Source organism: Rousettus aegyptiacus, unplaced genomic scaffold (genome assembly GCF_014176215.1).
Source record: "Rousettus aegyptiacus isolate mRouAeg1 unplaced genomic scaffold, mRouAeg1.p scaffold_m13_p_5, whole genome shotgun sequence".
Taxonomy (NCBI): Eukaryota; Metazoa; Chordata; class Mammalia; order Chiroptera; family Pteropodidae; genus Rousettus; species Rousettus aegyptiacus.
This window is the reverse complement of record NW_023416308.1, coordinates 34,375,400-34,395,543: the sequence shown is the minus strand read 5'-3', so window position 1 is coordinate 34,395,543 and position 20,144 is coordinate 34,375,400. Positions and strand designations below refer to the sequence as shown.

Here is a 20,144-nt window from a genome sequence, read left to right as displayed (position 1 = left end):
ATTTGAGTCTAAAGAGTGACTATACATAAATTTATCTACTTTTGGACTCATTACAAAATATGTTAGTAAACATATTCTTTTACCATATTTTTACAATTTTTGAAAAATTGTACTATAAAAAATATGACTTTAAAAATTATAAAATTGGTATAGTCATAAATTTACTAATCTATTGAGTGCTAATATATAAAACACAGCTTACAATTGCCTACTTCATTGTTTTCTCTAGAAATTAAGGCTACTAAGAGTTATAAATTCCGATATATGTAAATGAATTACTAGAAATAATACAAGTGAAGGAAAAAATTCTGTATACAAAGTATGCAAGAAAAATAAAATGTGTTTTGAGATATGAAGGATGTGTTTTTAAGATAAAAGAGAGTAATTTTATCCTAAAATAATTTCAGGTTATTTAAAGGTCATTTGAGTCTCAAAAGAAAAAATAAAGGACGAAAACATAGGTAAATATATAAAGTTGTAAAGGAAAAGAAAAAGAAAAAAATCTTGTTTTCTATAGTCAAGTTGGCTAAAATTAAATGCATTTATCATAAGGTTTTAAAATGAACTTTAATATCAACAGTGTACTGACACAAAACTAGAGTTTGGATTATTGGTCCGTTCCTAATAAGAGATTGTGAAAGATTTTTCTTTATCTGTGAACAATACACTTAGGAAACAAAGATTCTATATCTTATCAAAATAATTTATTGTGCTTTATAGTCTTTAGTATGTCTTTGATTACTTAAAAACCTGAGTCTTCTTAACATTAAGAGTGCTAAGGTTTTTTTATATAGTCATATTTACCTTTAAAATCTTTTATTATCACTTTGGTTAAATAGATAACTAAGTATTGTTTCATAGTGGCCTGTGATCCTATTTAATCAGGTGATCAAACGTTGTGACATTATGACAAATTTCCCAACATAAAATCTAAATGAGATCTTTTGTCTTATCTCAAAATAACTTTGAGACTTCCCAGAGGGCACCTGGAAAATCTTGAAGGTTTGGTTTTGTCACTTTGTAAAAGAAAAATGTTAAGCAAATTCAGTCTATTTGATATATTAAATTATATAGAAAGCATTGTCAAGTAATAAATGATGCTTAACCTTCTTTAGGTTACATTTTTATGAATACATGTTACTAATACAAGTGTTTCAAAAATTGTATAAAGTTCCTAAAAATTTGTCAATATCTTTGCTATTCATATGTCCTTGTATAATGGTATCAGTCATAATTTCAGTTATTATAAATTGTTGTATGTCATGAATATCAAGAATGGACCTGACTATTCAGAAAGAAAGGGCTTATAGAAAAACAAAGGGCATGGCTCTGATTTGGGCCATGACAGTAAAACTATTACAATAATTAGATAGTTATGATTTCAGCGAATACGTGGTCTTGATATTAAAATTAGAATTTCGGATAACAGGAAATATCTGTATAACTACAAACATCAAAACCCTTCTTTCTCAGAGAAACCACAGGGACTAATCTCTCCTTTAGAGGCTGTTTTCTTTACCCATCAGCCCACTTGAAAATTAATTTATAGGTATATTTTTGACTTAAGTTTCATAAAGGGACCAAGTCCATTTTTGTTCACCACTGCATTTCTAGATTTTCAGAATAGTAGCACCCCAATAAATGTGTTTATTTGAATAGAATTTTAGAATTGTTTACTAAATTAACTCATATAATTCCTTTTATCTTTAAAGTATTTTAAGCTTTTGGTTTTTTCTATTAACCCTGAAACCAATGGTTGTAGATTCCTTGCCTAACAAAAGGAATTTAGATATGAATCAAAATGCAGGGTTTCTAATTCTTAAATGAGGAAAGATGAAAGGTGCCTTGAATATATTTATGATTACTGGTAACTTATAATTGCCTCCTGCTGTGTTGGGGTAGGGGATGTAAATGATAAGTGGAACTAGAGAGTTAAGAAAGGAGAATGGACTTTCTTGAAGAGAAGGAAAAGGAGAAAGTCATAATTCAGAGAAAGTTTTGAAGCAAAAATAAAAGGGTGTAAAAAAGGAATTAGTTTAAAAATACTTGAAACAGAACAAAAATTATTCACACAACTAAAGTTCTAGATTTAGATCATGCATCTTAATGCATATGACAATTAAAACTAAAATAGCATTATTACAATATATTAATGAAAGTTATTTATTTTGTTATTATTATCTTATGATATCAAGTCTCAATAAGAGATTCTATTTGTGAAGGAAAGCCAATATTCTTTTTTTTTTTTCTTCTCTGACTGTTCTTGTCAGCTTCCATGAGGGATCCTCTGGACTTGAAGTCAGTGTGTACTTGTGCTGAAGCTGTTGAAGAAAGAGTGCATGGCCACTGGGTGGCCCCCATACTCTGGAGTATCCACCTATGTATATAAGCATCCTTGTAGGTTCTATACAATTTAAGTTAGGTTCGATAAACTGCACGAGCTAATAATATAACTGCTATGAGTGAATTCTGATAAGGAAAGATGAGATATTTGTGCCAGGAAGATTTATTTTAAATCTAGGCTATTGCTTCCTAATTCGGTGACTTTGCTGTGTTTCAGTTCACTTAACCCTCTAAAATAGGCATGGTATTACATTCTAAGAATTCTTGGATAGATTAAATGGAATAAGGCAGTATGAGGTATCTAATGTGGTGTCTGTCATATTGCAGGTACTCAGCTACTGCTATTAACTCCCATACTCTGGGCAAGAGTAAAAATGCTCTTATAATGTACTGACTTAATACTAACAGGAGCATGGATAATGCTAAATAATTCCTACTTTAGGGGGAGTGTTTAGAAAATACTCCTGGGCACCCATGGTGGCCTCCTCTGAATTATGTTAAAGTACAACAATAAAACATGTGATGGAGAAGATTGGGAACTGTGCTTAAGTTTCTGCCTCATTCCTTACACCCTATCTGCGAGCTCCCACCCCTCTAAACCATTCAAAACACAGTAAAATAGCATTCATGCTAATTCATGATATTAGTGATATGTAATGAGATATTTCTGTTGGTTCCAAGGTAGTATAAACATTATTTTCTATAAGATAAAACTGAAATAAAAGATTTATGAGAAATAGCTAATGAAAATAACACCATTTCAGACTGCAACTTTATTTACCATGTTTAAAAAACAATTTTGTCCTTATAAGTTAAAATATTATTTTTTTAATCTTAAACATTCAAGCTCCTTACTATTTCAAGACCCACAACCAGGCAGATTTGTAGGTATCACAGACACACATGGAACTGAGAATAATTCAAATAGTATTTTAGGGTTGCATCCAAAATACAAATGATACAGCTTTCTTAGAAGATTCAATTCAAATTCAAATATTTGTCTAGGAAAGAGGTGACACAGCATATTAAAAAAAACTTGCATCAGAGGTCTAAAGACCCATGTTCAGGTTCTGATTTTTGATGTTGTGACTATGGGCAAGTAACTTAAAATACCTGAACCTTAGCTTCTCATATTTAAAGAAGCAGAAAGTATTCTTGCATCAGTAGCCTCAACCTTAACTAATGAGTTAAAATTTAGTATTGCAATTGGGATACTTATGAGAAGTGAAACAGGACATTACTAATAATTATGACAGAACAATACAAATCTGTATTTTGACATGCACCACTATAATTTTACTCCTTGAAAATGTTGACTGTTCTATAATTGTGCTTGGTATATAGTGGGTACCCACCAAATGTTTGTTTTTGCTTAATCGAGATAACCTTACCTCACAGAATTGTTGTAAAAATTAAATATAAAATATTTTGATACATAATAATGTGCTGTATAATAGTTAATTATTATATTTGCTATAGAAAGTCTCATGCTAAAGAATTTGGGAATTAGTTACCTGTCTTAAGCCTGAATGAGGAAAGAAACGGTATAGCAAGAATAAAATAGTACTAAAGACCAAATCCTGAGAAATACATTTTAGGAAAAGGAGAAGTAAAAGAAGCCATGTAAGAAGAAATGTACACATTTCACAATCTATTTGGGAGAGAACCAGGAGAATGTCCTTTACATATCTTTTTACATATCTTTGCATCATACAGATGATTATTTTCTCTATGCCATAGAAATATATTTCTACCATGCCAGGGAATATATCCAACTAATTTTTTTTTTATTCTAAGCAACTGTGGAGTGCTTGGAACATGACAGAGGCTAAATTAATGATTAATGAACAAAAAGGAATGAATGAATGCATTCCTACATGCTGTTAGATAGAGCGAATGGAGAAAAGGGCTCTACAGTCACTCAGTGCACATGGTGAGACAGAATACCTTAGTTGTAATTACTTTCAACAATCCTTGCTACACAAGACTCCAGAGTGAGGTTAAAAGTAAAAATTGAGAAAGCTGAGGAGATACTTTGAGCACCTACATGGGAAAAAGGGTCATAACTGGCTCAGATAAGAAAAACAAAAAACTTTCTCCTCTTTTCATTTTCAATTTCTTCTATAGATTTATGGGTTCCCCATTTCAAATGTCTCTCTGTTCTAAGTGCCATGAAATTGGACTTGGATTCTCTAACTGCAGACCCTAAATGGTCTTTTTTTAATTCAGAATCACAGAGAGAGAGGATGCTATATGTCCAATGGCTGCCCTCTTATCTAAAGTGATTTCCTCAGAGTTAGCAGAAGTAAAAAGATCTCTTTCCTTTGTAGGATTTAAAATGATCTCACGGTCCCTCTGCAGCTTCATCTATAATATATCCCAAGACTCAGGAGACTTCTGGGCATAGGGAACGATTAAGTGCTGTATGTTGAAAAAATTTAGGAGTGAGAAAATAGCACACAGAGATCAACACAATCTTTAAAATAATTGTGTTTGCAGCCATGCCACCCTGAACAAGCCCGATCCCATCTGATCTTGGAAGCTAAGCAGGGTTGGGCCTGGTTAGTACTTGGATGGGAAACCACCTAGGAAGACCAGGTGCTGTAGGCATAAAAAATAATAATAAAAAATAAGAGATTGTAAGTTGGCAAAACCCTTGCAATCTGTGAGGTCAACCAAGGGTTGCCTCTCCTAAAAAAATAAGTAAATAATAAACAAACAAACAAACAAATAAATTGGGACTCCAGCTTGTAGATCCTCCCTTGGTCACTCTATTTTTCAGTTCTAGGTCAAGATCCTATGGTACTCTTCTATCCTCCACAGATCTCCAGGATTTGGCCTGCTTCTATGTCATTAATTCCACGCCCCCAGCTTCTACCTATTCCCTTACCTCTTAAGGTTGTGCAAGAAATTGTAACATAATGAAAAGAGCACATACCTCGAAGCCAGAAGATTCTGGTGAAGAATAAGTCTGGTTTTCATTAATAATAAGTTCTTGAGTAGGAAAATTGTTCCCTTTGAACCTCGATATCGTCATTCGTGAGGAGAAAAAAAATAGCGTAGACGACAGAGGCTCTGTTCCTTCCTCTTGCAACCAAATCAAAGTTGTGACAGAAATAAGTAGCAAACAATAAGGAAATTCACCTGGGATCTAGATGAACAAGGCCTACAACTAGGGAGAGAAATAAGAAATCACCCTACAACAGGAGAAAGTAGGACGAAGCGAGGATGCGAGGCTGCGAGGCTGCCTGGTCCCCAGCAGTTGAGTGGAACAGAGGCTGTGGCACCCACAGCTGGCAGCTGCAGACTCCTCTTAAAGGGGCAGTGTCAGTGAGTGGACTTTCACGGTAACAGATCTGCTTGCTCTGAGCACCAGTGCCAGGTCAGCTGCTCATGGGGCACCAAGGACTTACAGGGGGACACTGAGTTGTGGGAGTGAGGGCTGGAGTGGAGGCTCGCTCTGCATAGAAGTATTGGCAGTAACCCTTTTTCCTCTGTTGAGCCATCTCCCACCCCCCAGTGTAAAGACCCAGCGCTGCCATAGCTGAGACATCATCAAACTGAATAATGAAGTTTGCTTTGCCCAGAGGATTCCCTGAAACTTCATATCCCTCAACTCGCGGCCCCACCTAAGTCATATCCTGTTGTATCCTCAGCGAGTCTGGTGCTCTTTGCTGAGCAGCTCCAAGACCCACATTGGTGGCAGCTGACCTTGGTTTCTGGTGTGGCTTCTTGAGGCAACTATAAGCACAACATCTGTGGATTGCTTGCTGAATCTTAACAGGTGGCCCCAGAGTGGCACAGGCTGGGGCTAAACTTGGCCTGAAGCTGAACCCCTCTCAAGACTATGCCATTGGACATCTACTTCACAAAGCCACACTAATAAGACCGGGAGACTTAAAAGCTTTGCTAGTATATAAATAGACACAGAAAGACATCCAAAATGGAAAGATAAAGAAGCAGAAGTCATATGAGAGAACAGAACAGAGATCCAGAAATAATGGACTCAAGCAATCTAACAGATGCAGAGTTCAAAACACTAGTTATAAAGATGCTCAATGAACTTAGGGAAGGTGTAGATGAATTTAGTGAGAACTTTAACAAAGAGATAAAAACATAAAAATGGATATGAAAATTAGAAAAGGGAACCAATCAGAAATGCAGGACACATTATCTGAGATGAAAAGTGTATTAAATGCAATAAACAGTGAATAAAATAAGAGGTTCGAATGACCTACATAGAGGATGGGGAAGCCAAGGACACTCAATCAGCATGGAAAGAAAAAAGAAGCCAAGACTATAATAATTTAAGGAGCCTATTGGACATTATTCAATGTAAAAATATCCATGTCATAGGGGTACTTGAAGGAAAACAAGATGTTGAAAAGCTTTTGAAGAAATAATGAAGGAAAACTCCCTTCACCTGGTAAAGGAAATAGACATACAACCCCAGCAAGCTCAGAGACTCCCAAGAGAGAGGAACACAAAGACACATCACAATTAAAATGCTGAAGGTTAAATACAAATAGAGAAATTTAAAAGCAGGAAGAGAAATGCAAGTAATTATCTACAAGAGAGCACCCTTAAGACTAGCAGCTGATTTCTCAAAAAAAAAAACTATGTAGGACAGAAGGGCTCGACACAAAATATTCGAAGTGATGAAAACTCAAGATCAACAACCAAGAATTCTTTATCTAGCGAGGCTATCATTTAGAGTTGAAGGACAGTTAAAGAGCTTCCCAGACAAAAGGAAGCTAAGGGAATTTATCAACACCAAGTCAGTATTACAGGAAATGTTGGAGGGACCTCTTTAAGAAGAAAAAACACATACCAAAAACGGGATTAAAGAATGTTAATAAGTACATTCCTATCAACAAATACCTCAAATAGAAAAGTGTCAACCAAAAGACAGAATGGCTGAATGGATAAGAAAACAACATCCCTACATATGCTGTCTACAACAGACTGACTTCAGATTAAAAGACAGAAACAGACTAAAAAGGAGATAGAAAAAGGTATTGCCCTGATGGACCTAGAAGGTATTGAGCTGAATGAAATAGGTCAGATAAAAACAAATAGCACATGATTTCACATACATGTGGAATCTAAAGAACAAAATAAACAAAAACAACAAAAGTGGAAATAAACTCATAGATATAGAAAATATTTTTAGGGCTACTAGATGGGAGGGGGTTTGTTGGTGACAGCAAAAAAAAGGCAAAGGGATTAAGTGGTGCGAAAGAATAGTTGCAGAATAGACATGGAGATGAGATGGAGATGGAGATGAAGATGTAGAGGAGAAGATGGTTAATAATGTAATAAATATGTAAGGGGAGAGTGAGGTACTAGATTCAATGGGGTGATCACTGTGAGTTATGTGGATCTCTGATTACTAAGCTATACAACTGAAACTAGGATATTATTATATATCAACTATAATTGAAAAAAAAACCCTCATTGAATTGTACAATGTAAATATAAGCAACTCATTGTCTATTTCAATAAACTTGAAATTTTTTTTTTAAATATTGTCATTTATAAAATGGAGTTATAATAGTATTTCACAGAGTGATCATGAGGATTAAATGAGATAATGCTTATACATTTTCTATAACATACTATGTGCTCCTATGATTTTTTTAAAAATTAAGTTCCCAGGATAGTTAGAACAAAAATGGAGTCTTTCCTCATGTCCCAACCTTCATAATGTTAATAATTTTAGCAGCTTGGCTAAAGTGACTCCATTTTATTTATTCCCTATTCTCACTCTTTCCTCGGTGATGACAGCCATTGTTCCTGTCTGAAATTAAAGCTGTTTGCCTTACCATGAAAAATACTTTGCACTGATTTCTAATAAGAACTCAGTACATAGTAGGTAGATACTTTTGTTCAGTCCATCTTATCTATTATCCATTCACTTATGGTAAGTTTCTTTTTCTTTATTATTATTATAATTATTATTATCATCATTATCATTATTAATTATTTTTAATTAATTTATTTTTTATGGTGACAGTGGTTAACGAAATTCAATAAGTTTCAGCAGTACACTTTAACAGTAAGGCATATATATATTTACACTGTGTGTTCACCTTCTATAATTAGATTTCTTTCTGTCACCACATATTTGATCCCCCTTACCCCATCTACCTCCCCCCTTCCCCCACCCCTCACCCTTTGGGAATCATTATATGATAAGTTTCTGTTGGGATCAGTTTTCATGTAATCGATCCAAACATAAAATTTGAAAGTTACCAGTGATTGCGTGAAAATGACTGCTATTATTTGTAATTGCTATTACCAGTAGGTCAAGTAAAGAAAATGCTTATAAGACTTGTGTACATTTCTGGCATTTGTTACTTTTGATATTTCTCCTACAATATCTACAGTGGATAGCAATCACAAAGCATAAGAGTATATACACTATCATCATTTAAATGCATTTATCCATTAATCAAATAATTTAATGCATTTGAGTATTTACTTAAAGGTTTATAAGTTTGAAAATACATAAAGGGAAAAAGGATGACAAGAACAATAGGAAATCTTAGACAAATTGTTATGGAAATCTCAGGGGAGAAACAATAAACATAACCTAAGACTTAAATGAAACTCCGTGATGATAAAGAGAATAAGAGAATAATAGCATCATACTAGAGGATAAGCAAAACAGCTTACTGAAAGCCTGTTCCAAACCAGTGCTAAATATTCTATATGGTAACACAAATAGCTCTTATTTATTTCAGGTAGGGAAATGATTCCTGGAAGAATAGGATGTAAATAAGCAGCATTTTACAATTAACATACACTGGCATAATTTAGGGTATATGTGTGACATTGGTAGGTGCTGAAATGAGTTGAATACTGTTCTCATAGTCCACAGATCTTTTTCCATTTTATGTAAATATGCTTTTCATATTAAAAAAAAGATAGTTTCCTTAAAAGTTTACTTTTTATTGATCATAATCAAGTATTAGGTAGGATACGGGTTGTGTGAAGAATACTTAGCAATATTAAGTCTCAAGCACAGATTTTTGGGTGGAGATACCAAATTTAAAATAGCCTCTATTCATTCTCCTTTATACTATGTGTTTTATTTTCTTTAAGCACTTTCAGTACTGGATATTTTCTTTTTTATTTATTTGTTTATTAAAAATTTCTTTCCCTTGCAATGTAAATTCCAGGTGAGTAAATCTTTTGGTGTCTTATCATTGCCATAATGCAATGTCTAGAATAATAGTAGCCTTGCATATAGCAGAACCCCAATAAATAGATTCTAACTAAAAGAATGAATTATGTGTTTATCTTTCAAAAGTTTGATAGTTTGCTTAATTAGTTATGTAAAAAAGTGAAATTATTCATTGTATATAAACAAAATATGAAGAAACATAAATAAAATGCATTCATATTTTTAATAGCTATAAAATTTTGTTTAATTGTATATATAGTGCCAGGTTCAGAGACTTTTCATATAATTGCCCTTCCAATAACCAGCATCATGCATTTCCTAATTCAATTCTTTCCAACCAAGCCTGCCATGTCTGGTCTGTGGCAGACTTCTAATTCTAACCTCTTTAGTCCAGGTGGGTCAAATGATGAACTCTGTCCACTTTTCCAACTTCTCTCTGTTGTCCAGATACTTCAGCTAACAGAAAAAAGTTGCAACCACAAGAAACAATACCAGACATGATTTCTACCAAGATAAAAAGTTTATTCCATCTTACAATTAGTTTGATATATGTAAAAAACATGATCTTAGGGCCTAATACTGATAAAATAGAATTTGTTTTTAAATTGTGCTTTTTATGTATGAATACGTGCGCATCTGTGTGTGGGTGTGATGATTATATATATGTATGTGTGTGTATATATATGTGTATGTATATATGCGTGTATATATTTATGTATGTGTGTGTGTGTGTATATATATATATATATATATATATATAGCCACATCTATTAATAGCCATCGGATTTTTAAAAACAACCCAGAGAGGTAGTCATTATATCTATTTTAGAGATAAGGAAACAGGTTCAAAGAGAGTAAATGTGCCACAATAAACACTTTGCAGAGACCAAAATCAAGCCGAGTCTTCAATACATGTATTCTTTCCCCTATGCAGATTCTCAACGGCAATATAACTGTTTCTTTAAGCCTCAGATTTGATAGGTCTTTTTTAAATAGAAAAGATGTAGAGAACTTCATCACTTCTAGCGTCCCTTAGCCAGTAAATTAACACAGATATTCTGTTACTAACATGTTACTCTCCAAAACTTGACTTAAGATCCTGATGAAAACCCTATAAATGACCCATGACGGGAAGATTTCGGCCCTGTGCGCATTGCCCTGGCTCCTAATCGCCCCCTCTCCCTCCTCCCATGATGTGGGGAGGATACAATCTTGGGACAAATGACTCAATTTAGAATTGAAAAGTCACTAATATAAAGTTCATAAAGTTCAGGGCCTAGCCCACAGTATTAGCAGGGCCTAACACACAGTAAGCCTTTGGTAATTAAGTCTATTACAGAAATAGGTAGTTTTTGATATCATTGTTGATGTTACTATTACGGCATTTTCACTTAAAAAACCCCCCCAAACCCTCTTTAATTCAGAGAAAAGAGAATATTAGAATATTTACTTAGGAATTTCCCATCGATCTTTTACTCATGTTGTTGCTACCTTATAACTGGTCCCTAGAAGGGGGCGGGTCTTCCTGGTAATTTTGACTGCAGTTGCTTTCTCCTGGCAGTGACTCAGAGGCTCCGTACTGCAGGAGGAGGTAGGTGACCGACCACGCTGCTCGCGCGTTGGGGCTGGATCTCACCTTTCTTCATCTCTAAATATGTTGGGGCTTTTGTTTTGTTTTGTTTTGTTTCTACTGCAAGGCAAAAAGGTGATGAATTTTGTCATGGCGTATGATCCCGGGGTTTCTGCAGGTTTGGCAGGTTAGGGGAATTTTGTGGGGCCTGGAAGGGGGATTTAGCCATCTCCTAGTAATCCTCTTCCTACTTCCCTTCTCTTTTACTTTCCTTCTCCCCCGACCCTTTCTCTTGTCTGTCTCTCTTTCCCTCCCCCTCCTCTCCTCCTCTTTCCCTTCTTTTGCATATGGGCAATTGGTATTTCCTCAATTTTGTGTAATTTCGTGCTGTGGAAATGGAACTTAAGCCTCCCTCCCCACCCCCAACCCAAATCGGATTGCACCCCCTAAGTCCTATGCAGAACTTCAACGGACTGACTCCGATCCCTTTTGTTAATACTTGGACGCTGAAAATCTAGGACTGAAAAACTAAAGATGAAATCACTCTCCGTTTCTATTCAAGTCCCACTCAGTACCCACCTCGCCTCCGTGGGCTGATTGCGGGTTCTCCACTTCTCCCCTGTAAAAGGCTGCGGGGTGCGGCTGCTACGCCATCCCGCGCTGGCGGGCTCCTCTCTCTCCGTGCGCGGGAGGGAACCGAACAAGGCCAGACTCCTAGGACGTGTGGGTCCAGAAACGTGCAGATCCTGGCTCCATGAGCCGCCCTCTGTTCTCCCAGCTGCGTCAGATTCAAGGCCTTGATCTTGGTCAGCCATTGGGGCCAGTCTGCATACCTGTTGCTAGGTGCATTTCTGAAATGCATCCTGAAGAAGGGAGAACTTATTTTGACCCAGTATAATTTGTACTGGGGAGGGTGGAGAAGAGGGTGCAGAAGAGCAAATTTCCCTCAGCGAGGGATTTGTTCTGGGGTTAGAATCCGGAAAGAAGCCTGTTTCTTTCCAGGAAACACTCACCCTCTGCTTCTGCCTCTTCACCTAAAAGCCAACCTTGGTGAGTACTGCGAAACTTACAGATTTGGTTCCCTGACAGTTTCTTCAACTATTGCACGTCTTTGTCCCTTGTTCTTCTCTTGCTTTAAGCTCCCTGCTGCCCTTCCCCAGCCCCAACCTGTTTTACCAGAGAACTTAGGCCATCAAGTGTCTGTGTGGAAACCGTTTTCCTGAGCAGCCACTCCTCTCCCCACAGCCATGATTACCCTCTGTGTTTTTACTTGATGTGAGCCATTTTGCCACAGTCAGTATTTATCCATTTCCTCAAAAGGAAAACAGACACGGAACAAAAAGCCTGATTTATTGGTGCTGATTTGTTGGGGAGGGGCATGGTGTATAAGAAATACCAAGTTATCAGATAGGTGAGCAAACATGGCCATTGCTCTGGGTTGGGGTGGCCTGTGATGTTTTATATGGTGATTGGGAGGGCCTATAAATAGTCCTGACAAAGCCTCAGAATCCTTGAGGGGGGAGCTGTTCTCAGAAGGAAAATTGCCTTTCTCAAGGACGTACATGTTTTTCGTGCAGGTTCCTGAGTGGTGGTTGGGGTTCCCAGTAAATTCTTTGCCTCTGGGAGTCTGGATAAGCACATTAGCTTAATTTTTCTTTAGCTTTCTTTGTGCACCAAGAAATTCCGTTTTAGCTCCTTAAAGTGTATTTTTAGTAAAAATTCCCCTTATTGGTGCTAGAAATTGTAGCTCAGGTCACTCTTTGACAGAACAAGGAGAGGCAGGCTCACAGATGACTCAGTTCAAAATGGATGGAGTGCAGCTTCCAGTGGTATTAGGGCCAATGACTAGGACCAGGCTCATCCATTGATTATCTGGATAAAAGAATCATGATGTAAATCATAATCTAGGTACATAAGTGTATCCCTTTGTTGCAACACCACATGAAATGGTTGTCTAAGATAATAAAATTCGGAAGATATGTTTAGGATGGCCTGATTTAAAATAGAAGACATGTTACATATATGACATATGAATATCTTGGACAGAGAAAACAAACAGTGGTTTCAGTCATGAGCCCCAAAAGAAAAGTCACAAGGTAAGTGATCTAAGTTGCAGGGTCTGTTTTGGATCAGGTAGCTTCTTATGTGCAGATCTCTGAAGAGCGTGATCCAAAATATCAGCCAAGCTCTCTTTAACAACAGTTAACAACAATATCAAGAACAACACAAGTGTCTGTCATCATCGAATAAATGCTTTCCATAGGCCAGGCATCATTCCAGGGAATTAATAAATGTATTATGAATTCAGGTATACATATATGATGTATAGGTATGGTTTTCATTTTAGAAAGAATACTGAGGTTCAGAGGGGTTAAGTTAATTATACTTATTGACTATACCTAAGGAGTGGTATATTAAATTCACTTTTGAAGAAGTGGAGCTCGTGTTTGAACCAGCCTTAGGGTGTTTCAGAGATTTCCTGTTCAGTAGCTACTTAGTGATTCTTACAGCTTCCCTAGCTAGGTCTGGCATTTAGAAGGAGCCTAACTATTGGCACCTTTGTCTCATTCTTTTCAGCTTCTTTCTCCTTCCTAGCTCCATCATTAACCTTCTTAATATATTTATGTGCTTCTCTCTGGCATTACATATATATAGATATATGTACACACACATACACATACATATATATATGTACACACATATGTATACTATATATAATGTATGTGATATGAATATATACATAATATATAATATAAATATAATATGTATATATATAATATGTATACATATTCATAATATTATATATGTATAGATACATATATATTGTAGAAAAAATATATATATAATGCCAGAGAGAAGCACATGAAATACTGGTATTTGAATAACTAATGCCAAACATGTCACTCTGTTTATGTGTCTATTCCACAGTAGTTCTGTGTCGCCATAGTGTGCCTTATGGTCTACTAACCCACCAAGAGGAGCCAGGTAAGCCTGATTTGTGATTCTCACCCGCCGTTGTATCTTTGGCACCTAGCACAACGCCTGGCCTGCAGGAAGCATTCTACTAGTTAATCTCAAACTCTGATCTGTCTGCAGTGCCACTGAAGAGCAGCTCTGTGATCTTGTCCGTTTGTGAGTATGTGGCTGGCGTGTCTGTTATCTTAAACTATGAAAATAAAGAGAAAGTTCCTTTAGAGGTCTTCTTTGTATTTCCCATGGATGAAGACTCAGCTGTCTATGACTTTGAAGCCATGATAGATGGGAAAAAAATGGCAGAATAAGGACAAGATGAAGGTACTAGGGATGAGTACCTTGTCTCCTTTTTTCTCCCCCTTTAGGATCTCTAGAAAATGCAACTTTACAAAAATAGGCTGATGTTGAAAGCTTTTTCTCCACTCCCGTCTAGCCACTATTTTTCTAAAAGTATTTGGAGAGAAAAATCAAAATCAATCAGACATTCAAAGTATAGCTGTGAACTTGGGAAGAACAATCACAGTCCCTCCTTACCAGTCATTGTTTTCTGTGTCACTTGTTTTTTCATCAACCATGTCACCTTTGATATCACCTTTCTTTCCCTCTTCTCCCTAGGCCCACACCAACTACGAGAACGCCATCAGCCAGGGGCAACAAGCCTTCCTGTTGGAGGAGTATAAATGCTCCAGGGACATCTACTGTAATGTGGGGAACCTCCACCCTGGCTCAAAGGCAGCACTCACCCTGAAGTATGTACAGGAGCTGCCCCTGGAAGTAGATGAGGCTTTGTATTATGTGCTTCCAGCCGTCCTGAATTTTTGGTATCAGCTCTCTGGTGAGTATCTGCTCTTTTTTGAGTACTGGTGGTGGGGGACACAGTTGGGGAAATCTACTCAAGGTATTCGGGGTGCTAAAAAGTATGGGAAGAGAAAATACAACTCAGGCAACATTTTGTAGGATGGCCCAAGGATGGTTGACTGCTATCATCCCTTTGGAGGACTAGCCCTAAACACTGATGGTTGCCACCATCAGTTCCCAGCATAGCAACTGTCCCTTGAGTCCCATTGAATACCTTGGAGATGATAAGATGGCTGCTCTGGTAATCAATAACAGAACCCTTTTATTGCCAGCACCCCTCTTCTTGGATCCTGATCTTGTTCTTCACTCAGTCTTCCATAAATGTTCCATACTTTTACCTATTAACCTAGAGGGAGTCACACTCTGCTCCTTTTTTATCCCCATGCAATCACCAGAGCCTCCTCTCCATTCTCACCTCTGCCCCTGATTATTATGCCCACTCGTGGAAGAAGCTTCAGCCCTCAGCTCTGACCTCAGCCCCAAGCAGTCAGCAGCAATAGTGCTAACATGTCTTCTTTGCCTGTTTCTAACTCAGATTTCCTTGGCTGATAGACACAGATTTGATCACAATGTGGAATTCTTGATTTACTACAGTGAGGTGCATACCCCCAATGTGGAGATGGGAAAACCTACAAAAGACACTGGTATTTTCTTTCTCTCTTTGTACTTATCTCCTAAGGGGTAGCTCCTGTCTTGCAGTTACCCTTAAATTACTGTCACTTTTCTTTCTTTATATCCAGTAGTGGTTGAGAAACGGAAATAGCTTACACTATGGCATGCAAAAATGGTTCAGGTCAAGAAATATCATGTTACTATATGTATTACATGCAAATTTAAGTGGATTAGTAGATAACTGGACAAAAGATATGAACAAATAATTCATAAGATGAAACACAGCTAATTTACAAACATATGTGACAAATCAGTCTCTGTGAGAGCAAATAAAAATAAAATAAAAATAATGATGTGACATTTTCACTTTTCAAATGATCAGTTTTCTAAATCTGATAATGCCTCATGAATTTGGCACTCTCATAGATTGCTCGAAGCAAAATAATTTAGTATCAAACTTTTGAGAAGAAATTGTGGTCATATGTGTCAAATGTTCATTTTGGTAATTCCAATTTTGACAATCTTATCTAAGGAAATAAATCTAAATATAGTTAAAATTATGCACTGATGTCCTCTGCCATTTTAGCAATATCAAAGATTAATAAGCAATCAAAATGTCTTAACAGTAGCTAAATTATCTATGCTAGGTATTCTTGATTAGTTATCATATAGCTACTGAATGATGTACATTGACAGATTAAAATAATATGGAAAAAAGGTCTTCCAAAGAATGTTAAGTAAAAGAAAAGTAGATTATAAAGACAGATTATTATAAGAAAATAACCTATACATTAAGAAAAAAACATTTAAAACCACAGGAAATATACAAGTAGTAATTGTGATTAGATTAAGACTAACTTTACTATTTTATCTTTTAGTTTACTAAATAACTTTTTTTGATTGATTTTTCACATCGGCATGTAATCTCACTTGGAGTTCTTTTTTTTTTTTTTTTTTTTTCTTTTTTATAAATAATTATATAGTTCTATTGCTCTAAGTATTTTCACCTCTGTGTAACCATCACAACCATTCATCTCTAGAGCTTTTTTATCTTACTCTTGCTTCTTAATTTTTAAGACCAAGTTTAGTTTCTTAGTAAGTTTAATTTTTTAGATCTCTTTAATTTCTCTTATTTTCTAAATTTTCCTTAATATGTGTGAACTTTCCCTTGTAATTATAACTGGTGTAATCCATGTCAGTCTGTTTCTCTCTTGGAGCCTTCCTGGGCTGCTGTGTCCCTTGATTACAGGGACTGTGACACATAACTGAAGAGAAACTGTCACTTCTGAAGCATATGCCACATTGGTGGAATGGAAGCATCCTTGTGAATGATCATAGTCAAACACCATATCCTGGATTAGGCTCTTATTTCTCTAACTGCAACTACTATAAAGAGAGTTCCCTGTAGCTGGTCTTCAGTAGGCCATCTTTCTCTTTCATTGTTAATGTTTGGCCAGGATAGCATCATACTCAAGGTCACGAATTGGAACTTTTTAGTTTGCCCCTACTTGTTCAACCATTTTTTTCCCCTCAGGGCAAACTGCCCATGCTAAATCTATGAGAGAGAGTCTCCCAACTTCAGCCAGGTTTGCTCTAGCCCCTCTTCCATGAAGCTCTGTGCTCTGTCTTTGTACCTTAGTTACCTGGTTCCATCCTTCCCTTTTGGTGAGTTTCCCCTTGGATGCCCATGAAATACTCCCACAACAGTGACCTGGTTTTTCATCAGGATTATTTTAATCCACCAGAGGAAGTTTTAAAATGTTGGCTTTTAAAAGGTAAGGATTGAGGTCTTAGTCCCTTTCCTTCCAAGACATTCTGCTGGCCCCTGTGCAGATTTCCTCATCTGTTCCCCAGGACCAGCTCTGCAGGCCATCGTGGACAGCGGGGAAAGCCTTTATGAGTCTCGTGAATACGCCCCAGCAGGTCCGCTCACATCTTGCTTTCCAGATCATATATTTGGTGAAGGTGACTTGCTGTTCTCATTTATACAAAGAAGTAAATGACAACTGGCAGCTTGGGTCACTAAAACCATTTAGAGTTCTGCCAGATGAAATATACCACTACATGCTGAAAAAATACAAAATGGGTTTTTTTAAAACTTAGAATGCTAGAACTTTAGGTGGTGAACACATAATGCAATATGTATATGATGTATTATTGAAGTATATACTTGAAACATATAATTTTATCAGCCAATGTCACTCCAAAAATTTAATAAAAAATAAAATAAAACTTAGACTGTACTTACTGTTTAAGAACATGATTTGAAAAATATATATATTCCTAATTTAATATAAATAATTATATAAAAACAACTGTATAAAGTTTACAAAATTATTAAGAACTTAATTTGAGTTGAGCCCTAAGTTGAGTTTCTTAAGTGTATTATGTCACTATCCTTACAATAATCTTGAAAAGGATATTAATTACCTTGATTTTTTAGATGAGGTACCTGAAGCTAGTGAGCAGAAGAGCCAGGGCTCAAAATGGTTCATTTAAAAATGAGGGAGCAGAAACTTGTGGAGGTGAAAATAATTGGAGCCAAGCCAAAAGAATTACAGTAAATAACACATTTGTAGTGCTTACTGTATGTCTGGCATTGTTCTAAGCAGTTTAGGTGTGTCAGCTCATTTCATGCTCATGGTGACCTTTCTGACCTATCAGTACAGTGACAGTCCCACTACTCCCAGCTGTCTCTCAGGATGGAAAGGAGTCTACCCATTAAGAAAAGCTGCTCCTCTACCATCTATCCAGAGATCTGGGTTATATAAAAGTTGTTTTTGGATATATTATTTCTTAAGCCTCACCCATTTTATTTGAAAGCAGTTTCATTGTTGGGGCATCCCATGGGTGAGAGAGTAAGCTGAGCCAGGTTCTGTAGTCCCACTGAATCTCAGGGCTACTGAGAATTTAAACCTGTAATCCTGGAATCACTATAAAAATAGGATATTAGAATTAGATTCTATGTCTTCTTATAGTCTCTGAACTGTGGATCTAGAGTTAATATGAACCAGCCATTCTCATTACATCTCTATCTTAATACTCACATTTCAATTCCTACATCAGTTTTCATTGTTCCTCATAACAAAATCACAGCTATGCCTTTGACAACTTGGTGGCATAGGACGGACGGCTCTCATTGTCTCCTGAAAGCTGCTGTTTGGGTGATGCTATTAGAGTTTCAACACACATCCCAGTGCTTCTCTTTCTTTGTTCTAGAGAGTATTGGTGGGTGCTTCATAATAAAAGCGGATGACTTTCCTTAGTGTGTATGACACACTTTCAGCTCTTGTAAATTGTCAACATGAGAATTGTCCATATTGAGCATCATTTTTTAAAAAGCTGTAATTAAAGATTTAAACAAGGACCCTATGTGATAAATTTCTTACTGATTTGATTTGAAGAGAATGTTTGCAAATAGATTAGCTTGATTCTTCTGACAATTGGTGGAACATTTTAACTTAATGTATAGCTGCTAGAAAACTAACATCCAATTTTAGTATTTTAATTATTGCTCATATACCTGATAACCTCTACTCTTTTTCTTATCTGCTCTGCTACTGTATCTTTTATATGTTTAGAACTCACCTCAAACCCTTTGCCAGCAGATACGATATAAAGATCAAACAGGGTTTTAGATTCGGGTTTTTTCAACGTCCTATGAACTAAGGACAATTGATTCTTGGTGTCTTTAGTATGCTTTCTGGAGTTTTCTTACATCATGCAGTGCCCTTATCCTTTCCGAGTAGATTGTTTGATGGGAGATCCATTTTGAATGGTGAGTTTCTACCTGAACATCCCAAAAGCTCAGCCACTGATTACCTGTGGATAATTTGTCTTCCTTATGAACTATGCAAGGCCCCAGGAGTAAACAGGATAAATCTCAACTGCGCAATAGAGGTGGCCAAGGTAAAACTAGTTCTTTTCTTTTTTCTGTACATCTTTGAGTAGGGATGAATCTCAGGGTTTAAAGTAGGTCCATCTGGAAATTTGGGTCTGTTTCTATCTGAGCCAAAGCTGACGTGAGCACTCTGAGGCCTGCAGTGGAATATGAGGGCCTGGAAGCATGAAAAGGGTAAAGGCCCGCACCCTCAGGAGTCAGATTGGCAGGGTCTGTGTGTCTGAGGGGACCCTCTCACCATCTCCTCATACTCTCTTCCCCCAGGAAACACTGATTTTGGCTGCTGAAGAGTTTGCCTATAGGCTTTTATTTCAACGTATATGGATTTGGATCTCGCTATGAGCCATTCTTTCAGTAAGTTTCTAGAACAGCCATACAGAGTCCAAAAAGATACTCTAAAAAAAGGACTAGATGGTTAAAGGGGTTACTGTAGCATTGACTTTGGCAATGGGAATTTCATGGCGAGAATGTTTACAGTGGACCCAGTACTATTGGGCAGTGTCGAGTAGCTGTGTCACTTGGGTGTGTCATTTTTCTCAGTCGTAGTGTGAAGTACACTCAACGTACCATGGACAGGCGCAGAGGAGAGTTAAGCTTTGCGGGCTGACCTAAGGGGCATGGAAATCTTGACACCACTCAGGAACATTTGCCATCCCCGGGCCTTCCATCCGGGCCACCCCGCTACAGATAAAAACTGA

The 20,144-nt window shown here is 36.7% G+C and overlaps 1 protein-coding gene and 1 non-coding gene across 4 annotated transcripts in view; one reads left to right on the top strand and one right to left on the bottom strand.

Moving 5' to 3' along the window:
• The window catches only part of TTC36 (tetratricopeptide repeat domain 36), a 146,436-nt gene that overhangs the window by 58,474 nt on the left and 67,818 nt on the right, over positions 1 to 20,144 (bottom strand). The window contains exon 1 of one of the 3 annotated variants that reach the window (XM_036220617.1): positions 11,682 to 11,873. The exons of the other annotated variants lie outside the window; for them this stretch is intronic. The gene's annotated coding sequence lies outside the window, so the exon portion shown is untranslated. Of the gene's footprint in view, positions 1 to 11,681; positions 11,874 to 20,144 lie in introns of those variants that run through there. 3 annotated transcript variants of the gene reach the window in all.
• LOC118603223 lies at positions 4,835 to 4,953 on the top strand. Its single transcript, XR_004951132.1, has one exon. It is a non-coding gene; the product is annotated as a 5S ribosomal RNA (ribosomal RNA).